Here is a 15,096-nt window from a genome sequence, read left to right as displayed (position 1 = left end):
TCCTCAATGTGAGCTTGGGCATCATCAGCCACAAGTATCAGATCATGAATTTGTGCCTGTAGGAACTCAATAACAGTGTCACGCTGAGTGATAATATGATCACTCTCATTGATCTGATCTTCACGATGGAGGATTGTCTCATCTCTTGCTGCAATAATTTCATCCTTCTGAGTCACCAAAGCTTGTAATTCTTCTATTTGGGTTACTTGATGGTCAGCGTTCCGATAGTGGCTTTGAGCCACACCAGTTATCTGACTCACCCCATGACGCAGTAGCATTTGATAATGATATTGCACATCCATGAACCTGGTAACCATTCGGACGGTTTCTTCAGCCAGATCTCCTAGCAGATGACCATGATGGTCTGTCCGAAAATCCTAGTCCGAATTACCCGGGTCTATGGTAGGAAATAACCCAATAGGATATGCGGCAACTTCTATTGGATGCTGATTGCAAAAGAGTTTGATAGCTTCTAAAGCAGCAGTTTCAAGAGTATCCACTAGACGATATCCAACCACTTCCACTTCTATGGGAGGCCATAAGGAGCGGAAAGGGTGTTGAGGAATCATCATCTTAACCCTGCAGCGAGAAACTCCTTCTTCACGATATTCTACCCCATCATACAGAGGAGGCTCTGTATAATGGAACATACTCAAGGATTCCCACAAAAGACGAGGAAACCCTTCCCAATGTAAACCATTGGTGTGAAAGTGCCCCTCCTGATCCCAAAAGGTATTAGCAGGAGCAGCCATCTGCGACAACAATGCAAATGGTAAGATATTTTTACCCTGTTGAGAAAATTTACAAGGTAAAATTGGATTAAGATAGCTGATTCTGATAACAGCAAAGGCCGGAAATCAGATGGATGCCTAAGATACCCAACTAAGATTCTTACTTACCCAAACTAAGAAAAACCAACATGTTGCCCATTTTCTTTAGGAAGCATTAAACAAGCATTCAATTTAGTTGATTAATGGATTATGCATGCACGTACTAACCGATCTCACAAACAAAAATTAACTGCCAAGTAATCTTGGTCTTACGTGGTTAGTTACGGTGGCACAATATAAATACGTCTCTCACTATTAACTAGTCGATAAACCCTATCCGTCCTAGTTTCGGAATTCGTGGTTAGTGTACCTGCAGAAAACCACAATGCATATATATATATCCAATGAACCTTTCATGCCAGCATGTCATGAAAGCGTCCCCATTCATTACTGCTCACTATAGAAACAGCATCTGTACAATTACCGCCGTACAGACAACGTTAACATACGTTTTTGAATAACGTATTCACGGGAATACCGCATAATGCGGGGATATGAACAGCGATCGCCATACCCTGCGCCGAACCATATACTCCCAATGTAGTCAACCGAAATTGGTACATTGGCAGCATCTCAAGTAGGTCACTGCTTGAGAAACAGCGTTCGGTTCGCATCACCGACAGGAAGGCCAAGCTCCCTCAGTTGGCTGAGGATCCTTACCTTCTTACCTCACGATCGAAGATGTCGTTACAGAAAATAAGGTTGGGTTGTGCATAAATTTAAGTTTCAACATAAAAGTAATGCTGGAAGTCAGAATTATATATATATCTATTACAGCCACCTCTAATTCCCATAATAACATTACCCTAGGGCTTACGTACTATACATAATCCTTAACGAACCATCGTTGTTTTGCAAATACTTGATTAATCAATTTTTATACTAAAAATTACTTTTTAGGGCTAATTATATCTCCAGGGTACACTTGTTAGCTCTGATACCAGCTGTGGCAGAACCAACCTGAATTATACCGGCTCAAGTACGCGAGTCCTCAATGAAGGGCTACCTCGCACTTCAAACGGTATAAAACTATTGGTCTGTCGGGTAACGTCCCGATGAACCACCGAACGCAGGATCCAACAAGGTACCTCACACGAAGGTGAGTCCAGAGATACAATGCCAAAATAATTTACACCACAGGCAGTTATATTACAAAAATATACAAAATAACATTTGTTCTTACTGAGGAGAGTTTATTACAACACAAGTTCAAGTTTCTGGTTAAAGCAGCGGAGTTTGAAAAGCGTAGTTAATATACACGATGTCATTACAGATATTATGCTAGCCCAGGCATAATATCACTCGGCGGAGTCTGTGTTGGCCGGGGACGGATCCCATTCCACGGACCAACCATCAGGCAAAGGGTAAGGCCACGGTGTAATGAATGCGGGCTCCTCAGAAGGATTACCTGAAGTAAATAAATGAAAGCAAGGCTGAGTATACTAATACTCAGCAAGACTTACCCGGATTTGGGTATATCTTAGCCCATAACTAGACTCATGCTGGTTTTTAGCTTTGGGTAGGGGTTTTTAGCTGAAAAGCAACAAAGAGTAGATCCTTAATTCCAACTTTTAGCTTTCAGGTTCTAGTTGATTAACCATTCTAGGTAAGCACCTATAACTAATCAAGCATGGTGAAATCTTTAATCAAGCACCATCTTTAATAATCATAAAGTTGCTCTTGTTACTCTATGTGGTAAAGGGAATAAGCAGTCTCATACATCGTGAGAGGCGGACGATTCTGAATCGAGATTCAACCCTTGCAAGGTAAACCTAACACACACGCTTGGAACACCACAGGGTCGTTCCGAAGCAACTGTTTACCTTTCATTCCGACTCGTGGATCAGATCCACCACAAGCGACTGCAGGTCATACGCACATCCAAAGTGCAGGACGTACGTCTGTAGCGCGACTACAAAACCCGTACTCCTGGTTGCCCAGCAACACGTATGCCTACACGTCGAACAGAGTAACCAAAAGAAGCAAATACATGTGGTGGGGGGTATGTCCACTCCTCGGGCCGATCGGTTACTAGGCTTACCGCTTACCATATTTCATGGCATGTGGCTAGTACTTTCAAACGCTTAACCACCGCTACCACACACTGCGACCTTATCAAATTCCACAACACAGACGGGGTATCATCTCAACCATGATACCTCATAAAACTCCCGTCCGGTATCCTTATAGTGATAGCAGGAATGTAAACATTACAATTTCCTATATCGCGCGAGTGACAGGAAATCACTCGACTTCTACCGGTCCTATAAGCAGAGCAACTAGTCGAACTCCAATTCTAGTGTTCATTACATTGGTTCCTAGAATAATGCAACTAAGTTTTCCAAACAACTCCTAAGAACTTAATGCATACAAATATATGTACATAATATAGGTTGCAGTGTAGTAAAGTAGGGGTTATGTCCGGGGCTTGCCTTCGTTGGTAGGGTTGGGGTTAGTCAAACTATTTTCTTCCGAACCTTGGTTCGGGGCTTCAGAGAAATCCGCAACAAGAGTCCCGGGGTCTTCAGAATAACCTTCTTCTTGTTCCGGGATCAGCTGATAATCTCCGTCGGCGAGAGTGGTCGAATCTATATGGAATGCAAAATGAAGTTTAATGGATGCATACATTTGTAGTTCAGTTCACGATAAAGTTGCAATCTAAATAAAGGACATTACATTTTGACAATCAACTTAACTACCCTGTACTGGGCAGTCATTTATCGAGTACTAATTAAACTAACTAGTCTCGTTAGGCAACCGGGGGTTACTCTAAACATCCAATTTAATTTTATTAGGTAGTGTATCTAATTATCCTAAGTAACACTACTCAACAATTCCTATTTATTTTATTAGTTAAACTTTGTAATTAACTTTAGGTTATTATTTGATTATGATTAATCTTGAATTAATTTTTAGGCAAATTGTAATTTAATAAAATTGAATGAATACTTATGAAAATTACCCTAAATGGATTTAATTAAGATAGCATTACTTAAGATATTTTTATATAATAATTAACAACTTACTTAATTAAACAAAATCAAAATGTGAAATTTCAAGGTGTAATTATGATTAGAATTTTATACTAAAATTAGGGTTCAAAATTTAAGAATATCATAAACTACTTAAGTCTAGCATTCTAGAAAAGTTCCATAAATTTTCATGCATTCTAATTATTATTTATGATTTATCTTGAAATCTAATTTTGAAATTTATAACTCAATTTATATTAGGTTTCTGCTTCTCAAATTTTTATGTTATACTACACTCATAAAGACTAGACTACAGTAAAAATTTCATCCCTAAATATGCATAGATACTTCTGAAATTAAATTGCCAAGCTTTTGTTAACTTATAATAAAAGTAACCAAATACTCTAGCTAGAGAGCTGATCTTGGCCTCAAAAATTTACACAGAACTATTCACATTACCTACAACACATGCTCCAAAAACTAACAGCAACAAAACTATAGATCTCAGGATTTAATTAATGCATCCTTTTACTAACATTTAAAATACAGAACAAACTATGTACTTTCATGGTATGGTGATAAAATAAAAGTTGCAGAGCTTATCATAAGGTTTCTAACCCAACCAATTTCACATTTTTCTGATTTTTCTACTGTTTTCTATGCATTTTCAAAGTTCACAGCAGAGATCTCAAATAAGATTTACAAAACAGCCCCTAGCTTTAGCACACAACCCCCTGAAACTTTACTGTCTTCTCCAATGGAGTCCCTGGCCGTGGTCAAAGAGGGGCGGCGACATTGACCGGCCAAATCCGTGATGCTCGGGTCGCAATAGTGGGGGAGAAGAGGGGGAAAAGCTAGAGGAGGTCGAGGGCTACCCGGGAAGGTGCTCGGTTGGACCCCTACGGTGGCGTATGGGCCTACCCGCGTGGAGCAGGCGGCCGGCGACGGGGAGGACCTGGACGGCGGCACACCGGCTAGCTGGGCGACGAGGCTCTGCTCTAAAAGCTTCAGGGTACCAAGGGGAAACTCCCAGTGGCGTTGGATGGGGCGGAGAGGGGCTGCAAGAGTGGACCCGCGGTAGCGCCGAGCTTGCCGGAGTTGCGGGTGAATGGCGACGGCGTTCCGGTGTCCAGGGGCAAGGAAAAGACTAGCTAAGGGGAGGAATGGGTTGAGGAGATTCTTGCGGTACTGATGCGCCCACAAGATAGAGCTCCGGGGGTCTCTATTGCTCCCTCCACGCGGCGGGGCGGCGAGCAGGGAAATGCCGGCGCTCAGGTGGTGCTGGCAGTACCAGCACGCCGTGGCACACGGTAGAAGTGCCAGCGCCGGGGATTAGGAGCGGTGGTAGAGCTGTGGAGCGACGCGTGGGAGCAAATTTAGCAGGAGGTGGTGCTCGGGCTGTTGTGCCGGCGATGAGCGGCGGGAGCAGGGACAGAACAGAGAGGAACAGAGAGGAAACATGCGTGACAGAGGAGGAAGAAGGCAGTCAGGGTCAGAAGGACTGATTTGCGAATCTGGAAATTTCCAGGGACTCCTCTGTAAAGGAAAAATTCCCGCTGATACAAAAGCCTAATGAGAAAAGTGTCTAAAGCAAAATTGTAGAGAATTTCAAATCCTACAAGAATGCTTTAAGGTTCAAGTTCAAAATCTCAAAGAATATAGTTTTATTTTAAACTTTAAAGCACAATTCAAATTATAAACTTTGTCTTGTAATTCAAACATAATGCTTTAATGTTGAGGGTCTTTTTGCAAGTTTTCCTGCAGTCATCATTACTAGTTCTTTTTACATTTTAGTCCTTAAGTAAAACTGAGTTTTACTTTTACCTTTTAACCATTTCACATGTAAACCCCTTATATTTTGTGTTAATTACACATAGATCCCTAGTTTCCCATAAAGTCCATTTTTCTTATGTTTTATTTAACTTTTGCATTGTTCTTCTGTACAATGATGTAGGTTTACCACTTAAAAGTACTTTTACACACTTATACTCAAGTAATTACACAATTCCTAAATTACAATTATACCCCTGATGTTTTGTACAACTTATATACACTATAACATACATACATATAATTCACCCAAACTTAGCATCTAGTTGTCTAACTACCTGGATATCACACGCTGGGCCCGCGTTGCTCCGCCCCGCGAGCCACCGCCTGGGCCGCGCCGCTCCGCACCTGGGTCCGCCGCTCGCCCGGATGCCCGCGCCTCGCGTGGCTTGGGGCTGCTCGCCCAGAGCTGCTAGAACCGATGGAGGAGAAGAGGGTAAATGAGAGAGAGAGAGAGAACAGAGTGACTAGGTGCAGCCGCCCGTGAACAGAGGAAGAACAGAGAGAAAAGGAGGAATGGATTTCTCCAAGGACCTATGCGTAAATTCTGAAACCTGCAGGGACTTGTTTGTAAAGCAAAATTTCCCATTGATTTAAAACTCAAATGAAGAAATACCCAAAACGAAAGTTGGAGAGTTTTTCAAGCTCTACAACCTTGCTTTAGGGCCCAAATTCAAAAACTCAAAATTTACATTTTTACACGTGAATCTTTGAACAAAAGTCGGATTTGTATTGCTTTTGTCCTAAAGAATGAGATTTTATAAAATTCAGGACCTAAATGCAAGAATTTATGACACGTCATGATGACGGGATAAACTCGTCATAATGATTGGATAAATATGTCATGATGACTTGCACTTTTACACTTTAGTCCCGAGTAATTTTGAAAGTTACTTTTGTAAATCAAACATTTGCATAAAAGGACTTGTACTTTTATAAAATTACATAAATACCCTTATTTTTACCACTTTACCAAAAATTTTTACGCAGTCCAACACTTGCATTTCTAATGCAACTTTTGAATAAATAAATATATATATTTTTACAAGGGATAAAATAAAGAAAACATGTTTACAAAACCACCTTTCACTTATTTTGAAATTACCCTAATCCAAATACATTTTGCAAAAACAACCCTAGGTTTTTCTGTAATTGCAAGGATTCCCCTTTTTACTTGCACTTTAAATTTTCAAAAGCTTCACATAAACACACATAAGCTTTATACAAACAAACACATATTTCACACTAACAAAATATATGCCTAGCATTACAAACACACGAACTGTCACACAAACTAGTCCTTCGGACCTTTTCCCTCTCTTCTTCTTCCTCTGAACCCCCTCTGTCCCCTGCCTCCCCTGCTCTGCCGCCGGTGCCGCTTCCCCGCCCGCCGCTGTGCAGGCCGCCGCCATCCACCTCCTGCTAGGATGTCCTCCACGCGTCGTCCTCCCCTTGCCCCGCCCCTTTTCCCCCTCCCCGCTGTCCTCGTTTGCGCGCACCACGGTTGCCCAGAGCGCTGCTCGGCCGCCACCTCACCATCGCCGTTGAGAGCCCACTGCGAAGCCCCAGAACCCTATCTCTCGCACGCACCAGTACTACAAGGGCTCCTACACCCCGTTCCTCAGGATCTTCTGCCAATTCCCGAACGCCAGACCCAAACTCCACTGCCGCCCCCTCTTCTTCCACTCTGGCGACGCTTGCTCACCGCGGACAGCTCACTCCGAACCCTCCCGCGCCACCACGACCCTTCAATTGGATCCCACCCACCGCCGCTCGGCCTCGCCGTGGGCAGCCGCCACCAAGCGCCCCTCGCCCCCATCCATCCCCTTGCGAGCTTCCCCGACCTCTGCTCGTGCTCACCGACCCCCAATCACTCTCCAATTCCGACCGGAGCCCCGTTACCGACGAGCGCCGCCCGCCGCTGCCTCCTGCTCACCGTGGGACACCCCTCTCCGGTCTTCCTCGACTCAAATTGATCCTGCACCGAGACTCCTCACACCTCCAAGAAGCTCCCTGACCACTACCTCGCCGCCCACGACCACCGGAGCCCTGCCCCCGTCGATCCCCTCCGCCGCCGGCCGCCTGTCTCTGTCACGCCACTGCTACAGGTCGCCCTCATCCGATCCCGAGCAACCACAAGTGCGCAAGGACCTCATGGTACTTCCCCACCCCTCCATCTTCACCGCCGGCGATCACCGACGCCGGGCCACGCCGGTCAAACCTCACGCCCCCTCTCTGACCGAGGCTGAGGACCCCGGATTAGAAGGTGCAAAAGCCTAGGGGGCTGTTTGCAAAGCACATGACTCATAGGAATAGTGCTCTAAGGACCTCGTGATGTAATTTATGCTGTCTACTTTGAAATTCCATATCAAATCAAGGAAAAATCACAAAAATACCAACTACAATTTGTTGGAATCCTCTTTTTAAGATCTACAACTTTCCTTAAAGGATGAATTTCAGTTTCTGAATATTTTGTGCTCTAATTTAAATGTTAAGTTTAATTAGTTGTAGGCTTAGGAAATGCATAGTAATTGATTGAAAAATGATAAAAATGTGAAACCAATTGCATTAATCTTGTGTTATTATGTAATACTTAGGAAAAATAATTAATCTACTGTTTATATACTATTTTCTTATGGGGTTTAATTATGAATGATGCATGGTTAACCTTGTATATTTAATATATGTGGTTTTAAATGCTCAAAAATCATGAAAATATTTTTGAGGCACTATTCTTGAGTGATGTAAACTTTCACTAAATTCTCACCCTAGGATTAGGTATAAAACCACCAAAACAAATAAAACATGCTATGATAAAGATTATGCCCTTATCTAGATAAAATAAGTCAATAATTAAGTGCTAACTTAGAGTTAGTATAAATAATTAGTTAAGCAAATAAATGAAGTTAGTAGTTTTAATTAGTTTAAATGTTTAAAGCTAACCCAACCTACTACCTAATGTCATTAGTTCAAGGTTTAGGGTAATCAACCCTGTTACTTAATGTAACTAAGTAGAATAATGGATACTCGATAAATGACTGCCCAGTAGAGAGATAAATGATCTGGGTAAAAAGTAAATCATACTTTCATTGGATTGCAACTTTCTTGTGAAATAACATAAAAGATTGTGCACCCTTGACTTATAACCTTGCATATCATGTAGACTCGACTACTCTCGCCGACGGTGACTACGAGCTGATCTCGGATCAAGCCGTAGAAGTTTCTGAAGACCCCGTGAACACCGTCGAAGGTCTAACTGAAGCTCCGAACAAAAGTTCAGAAAACTTTGACACTACTACCCCCAACCCTACGCAAGAAGGCAAGCCCTGGACATAACCCCTACTTTATTTACACTGCAACCTACTTTATTTATATCTATCTATGCATTACGTTCTTAGGAATTGTATGAGAAACCCTAGTCACTTTTTCTTAGGAATCAATGTATTGTATACTTGCACTTGAGTTCGAATAGCCACTCTGCTAATAGGACCGGTAGAAGTCGGGTGATTTCCTGTCACTCGCGCGATATAGGAGTTGTACTGTTTAGATTCCTGTAATCACTATAAGGATGACGGACGGGAACTATATGAGGTATCGTGGTTGAGAGGATACCCCGTCTGTGTTGTTAAATTTTGATAAGGTCGCAGTGTGTGGTAGCGGTGGTTAAGCGTTTGAAAGTACTAGCCACATGCCGCAAAATATGGTAAGTGGTAAGCCTAGTAACCAATCAACCCGAGGAGTGGACATACCTCCCACCACACGTAATTTGGATTTTCCTGTTACTCGATCCGACGTGTGGGAATACGTGTTGCTGGGCAACCAGGGGTATGGTCGTGTAGTCGCTCTACAGGCATACGTCCTGCACATTGGATGTGCGTATGGTCCTGCAGTCGCTTGTGGTGGCTCTAATCCACGAGTCGGAATGAAAGGCAAACGGTTGCTTCGGAACAATCGTTGGATGCTCCAAGCGTGTGAGTTAGGTGTACCTTGCAAGGCTGAAATTCGATTCAGGAATCGTCCGTTTCTCGCGGAGATTGAGACTGCTTGATCCCTTTACGACATAGAGTAACAAGAGAAACTTTGTGATTATCAAAGATGATATTTGGCTAAAGATTCTACCATGCTTGAATAGCTATAGGTGCTTATCTAGAATGGATAATCACATAGAACTTGAAAACTAAAAGTTGAAATTAAGGACCTACTCTTTGTTGCTTTTCAGCTGGAAACCCTACCCAAGACCTGAAAAGCCTTCATAAGTCTAGTTACATGGCTAAGTATACCATGAACAGGTAAGCCTTGCTGAGTATTAGAATACCTAGCCTTGCCTTGTAACATCTAGTTCAGGTAATTTCCCTGACAACTCAGCTCTGCCTGTACCATTGCCCTACCCTCTGCCGTATGGTTGGTCCGTGGAGTGGGACCCGTCCCCGACCAACGCAGACCCCTCCGAGTGATATCATGCCAGGGCTAGCATGATATCTGAACTGACGACGTGTACAGTTGCCCATGCTTTAAACTCCGCCGCAAGACTTGAAACCTTAAACGGTTTTGTAATAACTTCCATCAGTTGGTAACTTATGTTACTTTTGAACACTCGTGTAATCTAACTGCCTGTGATGTAAAATGTGATGGCTTTTGTATCTCTGGACATGCCTTCGTGTGGGGTACCTTGTTTGATCCTGCAATCGGTGGTTTATCGGGACATTACCCGACAGGCCAAGGGATTATACCATTTGAAGCACGTGGGAGCCCTCAAGAGGGGACTCGCGTACTTAAGCCGGTGTAATTCAGGTTGGTTCTGCCACACCAATGCTCCAGCATATTTCATGTATCTTATGAATTCTGTCTTCATGCAAGAACTCGACAAATTTGTTGTGGTCTTCATCAATGACATTCTGATCTAATCTAAAAATCCAGAAGATCATGCAAAACATCTTCATGTTATTCTTCAGTGATTAAGAGACCACCAGTTATACGCCAAATTCTCCAAATGCGAGTTCTGGTTAGATCCGTTGACCCCAGTAAAGTACAAGAAGTGATGGATTGGAAACCTCCAACATCAGTCCATCAGATCCGTAGTTTTTTTGGTCTAGCTGGCTATTATCGTCATTTCATTCCTGACTTCTCCAAAATAGCCAAGCCTATGACCGAACTATTAAAGAAAGGAGTCAAATTCTCTTGGGATCAAAAATGCGAAGATGCATTCCATACTCTCAGGGACCATCTTACAACCGCCCCAGTCTTAGCTCAACCAGATGTGTCAAGACCTTTCGACATCTATTGTGATGCTTCAGGAACCGGACTTAGTTGTGTGCTTATGCAAGACAACCGAGTAATTGCATATGCATCACGAGCACTCAGGGCTCATGAACAGAACTACCCTACCCATGATCTAGAACTCGCCGCTGTCATCCATGCACTTAAGATTTGGAGACATCATCTGATGGGTACGAAGTGTCATATCTATACTGACCACAAAAACCTCAAGTACATCTTCACACAAGCAGATCTAAATATGAGGCAAAGACGCTGGCTAGAGCTTATCAAAGACTATGATTTAGAAGTACACTACCATCCAGGCAAGGCCAATGTCGTCGCGGATGCACTTAGTCGCAAGGCACATTGCTCTTGCTTGTCTGCAGAAGCTTTCAATGAGACGCTTTGTTGGGAGATGAGGAAACTCAATCCTGAGATTATTCCTCAAGGCAGCTTGAATCATCTCCCAATTCAAGCTACACTTTGGGATAACATTGTTCTAGCCCAACAGCGCAATAAAGGGGTCAGAATCATTAAGCAGAAGATAATGTGGCAGAACCACCTGAATTATTCCGGCTCAAGTGCGCTAGTCATCGCTGTCCAGCCGATACTAACTCAACGCACTTCAAATGGAACAATCCATTGGTCTGTCAGGTCTCCGCCCGATACAACCACGGTTCAATAGGATCGAAGCAGGTTTACCTCGCACGAAGGCGAGTTTACAATCACAGTACAGCTCATCAACTTTCAATTTATAGAAACGCAAATATTATTACAAACCCTGTTCAAGTTTAATGTAAATTTATACAAACAATGTTTAACACGACAAGCTACATAGCTTGTCCAAGTTCACAGCGGAAGGAAAATAAACACGCGACTACGCCAATCGTGAAGGTTGACACTGTACTCAGCCCAAAGCTTGGTGTAACTCAGGAGGGTCACTGCCAGCCGGGGACGGATCCCACTCCATGGACCAGCCAAAAGGAACAGAAATTGGCCATGCAGGGTTATCCGTGGGGTTCTCAAAAGTTATACCTAAAAATTTTACTAGCAAGACCGAGTATACTAATACTCAGCAAGACTTACCCGCTTCGTGGTATACTTAGCCAGGTAACTAGACTCATGAAGGCATTGCAAAGGTTCTGGGTTTGTTCTCAGCTGAAAAGCAACAAAGAGTATGATCTATTTTTAAATTTTATCTTTTAAATTCTAGTTGATTATCCATTCTAGGTAAGCACCTACACTAAGCAAGCAAGGTTGAGATTAACTTTCATCAAGATAATTCCATTAATAATTACACTTCTTACTCTATGTAGCAGAAGGAATAAGCAGTCTCAATTTCCGCGAGAGACGGACGATTCTGAATCGAATTTCAAACCTTACAAGGCAAACCTAACTCACACGCTTGGAACATCAAAAGATCGTTCCAAAGCAACCGTTTGCCTTTCATTCCGGGTTGTGGAACAGGGCCACCATAAGCGACTGTAGGACCGTACGCACACCAATTGTGCAGGACATACATCTGTAGCACGACTACATGACCGTACTCCTGTCCGCTGTGCGGAACGTACTCCCGCACATCGGTGCGTGAGAAAAACCAAATTACGAGTGGTGGGAGGTATGTCCACTTGCCGGGCCGATTGGTTACTAGGCTTGCCGCTTTACCATATTTCGCGGCATGTGGCTAGTACTTTCAAACGCTTAGCCACAACTACCACACACTGCGACCTCAAGGTAATGATACTGCACATGACCCTATCCATTATCCTTATAGTGATTGCAGAATAGTAAACATGCAACTCCTATATCGCGCGAGTGACAGGAAATCACTCGACTTTTACCGGTCCTATTTAGCAGAGCGTCTAAGCGAAAAGGACTCTAGTACAATACATTGGATTCCTAGGATTTATGCATCTAGGGTTTCATTTCAACTCCTAGACGTAATGCAAGATATATGTAATATATAAGTAAAATGGTAATAAATTGAAATACTGGGGTATGCATCGGAGCTTGCCTTCTGGAGTGGGGTTGGGGGCAGGAGTGTCAGAGAATTCCGAACTTTGGTTCGGGGCTTTAGTTAGATTCTTGGTGACGTTTGTCGAGTCTTCCGAAAACCCTTGGTCTTGTTCCAGGACTAGCTCGTAGTCCCCGTTGTCGAGCGTCGTCGATTCTATATGGTATGCAATGATTTAAGTGAGATGGTGCTTGAGTTAAAGATTTTATTTCACGATAAAGTTGCAATCCAATAATTAACACACATGAACTCAAGAAACGGGGGGGGGGGTTTAGTCTTAAGTTACTGTTTACACTTAAGTTATGGTTATAGTACTGGAATTACTAAAAACAGAAACTAAAACATTTGAATTTGAATTACTTGCACAGAGAACCCTAGAACAGAAAAAGAAATCACAAATACGCCCTCGCCAGCTCTCGACGGTGCCCGGCGTCTCTGTCCACGGCTTTCTCGCCGGCGGTGAAGGTTTGGCCAGGGAAGAACCGGTGCTACGTGGCCTACAGAGGCTACTGGTCACAGTGGTGGGTGATGTGCTCAAGAAGTCGCGGAGGAGCATGGCCGGTGACGAAGAATGGCGGCGGCCGTGTCGGAGTGCTCGTGATCCCGGCGACTGGCCGGCGAACATGGAGGGACAAGGCGCGCATGAGCACCGTGAGAGTACGGGGATGCTTTCCCCGTGTTCAATTTGGTCGGAAACGGGTCAGAGAGTGGTGATCGACGGCGGGGTGAACCTCGGGCTCTTACCGGCGGCGATGGCGGCCGGCGTTCTACGGGCTAGGGCAACGGAGGGCGGTGAAGGAGGAGCGGGATCGCTTCAGGGGGATGATGTGGTGCTGTTGGTGCCTTTGGTCGAGGTGGAGAGGTCCTGTACCGGCGGGTCGATGGGAGGCTGAGCGGCGGCGGAGGAAGGGGCTCGTCGGCGATGTGGTCCGGCAGTTCTGGTGTAGGGAACTGAGATTGGTTCGCTCGGTGAGCTGCGGTGGGTCACGGTAGTGCTGTTGGTGCTTTGGATCGGGGATGGGAAGAGGCGGTGGGGGCTGCCGACGGTGAGCTGGAACCGTGGACGATGTCCGGTGAAGTGTGGGGGTCGGAGCAGGCGAAATTGAACGGGAATAGGGTGTGCAAATGCAAGAGCAGGCACGCAAGAAGCTCCAGGAGGTGTTCGGAGTCTCGATTAAGACGGGGTCGCGCGGGAGCCAGAGCTGGCAGCCGGCGGCATGCATGGCGGCCACGGTGTGGTTCGGGCAGAGGCGGGGGTGGCGTGGCACGCAAAGAAGAGGACAGCGGGGAGAGCTCCGGCGCAGCCGGCTGGGGAGCAACACGTGGGGTCGCCAGGAAGCAGTAGGTGGCGCTGGGTGCAGCGACGGCGAGCGGCGGTGAAGCGCGGCTTGGGCAGACAGCACGCGGCGTGGCGAGGCGAGGAGGAGCCAGCACGAGGCCGGGAAGCGGCGGGGTAGGCACTGGGGCGGCACGTGGACTGCCTCAGGGCTGCTCTGGAGCGGGGAGATGCACAGCACATGGCCGGCAGAGCGGCGGCGGCGGCGCGTAGAGAAATAGAGGAGGGAGAGAGGTAGACGAAGGGGGACTGGATTGCAATTTCCAGAAAGGACAGGGACCCTACCGTAATGCTTAGATAACTTTCAAACTAGAGCTCAAATGAAGATGGACCCAAAAGCAAAAATGTATGGTTTTTCAAAATTTTCAACTTTGCTTTAAGGCTCATCCACAGAAGAGCTAAGGATTTGGAGTTAATATAAAACTTAGCAAAGTTTCTAAACTTTATACAAATCCTATTTAAAAACTACACTACAAATACATCCTATGTGTAGTTTCACCTATATTTGCGATTTAAACACAAGTTTTTGACTTTTGCCAAAACAACCTTTATGTATTTGAATTCCACTTCTCTTTCTCATCTATTTCACACTGAAGGACCTTTATAACTTATAATTTTATAAAATCATCCCTTTTTCTTAGCATTTAAATTTTTAAACATACTTTCACCACTTTTTGCACACGACATCATACTAAAATTGAGCGTGTGACAATACTAATTACCTGGGTGTCACAGCCTTCCCCCCTGAAAAGAATCTCGTCCCGAGATTTTAGAACAGAATGAATTTGGATGATCAAGTTCGGAGGTTGGCTTGAAAGAAGTCTGGAAAATTATGCTGAAGATAAGATTCGGTTTCTC

The sequence above is a fragment of the Panicum hallii genome, unplaced genomic scaffold, assembly GCF_002211085.1.
Source record: "Panicum hallii strain FIL2 unplaced genomic scaffold, PHallii_v3.1 scaffold_23, whole genome shotgun sequence".
Taxonomy (NCBI): Eukaryota; Viridiplantae; Streptophyta; class Magnoliopsida; order Poales; family Poaceae; genus Panicum; species Panicum hallii.
Note: the sequence above shows the minus strand (reverse complement) of the source record.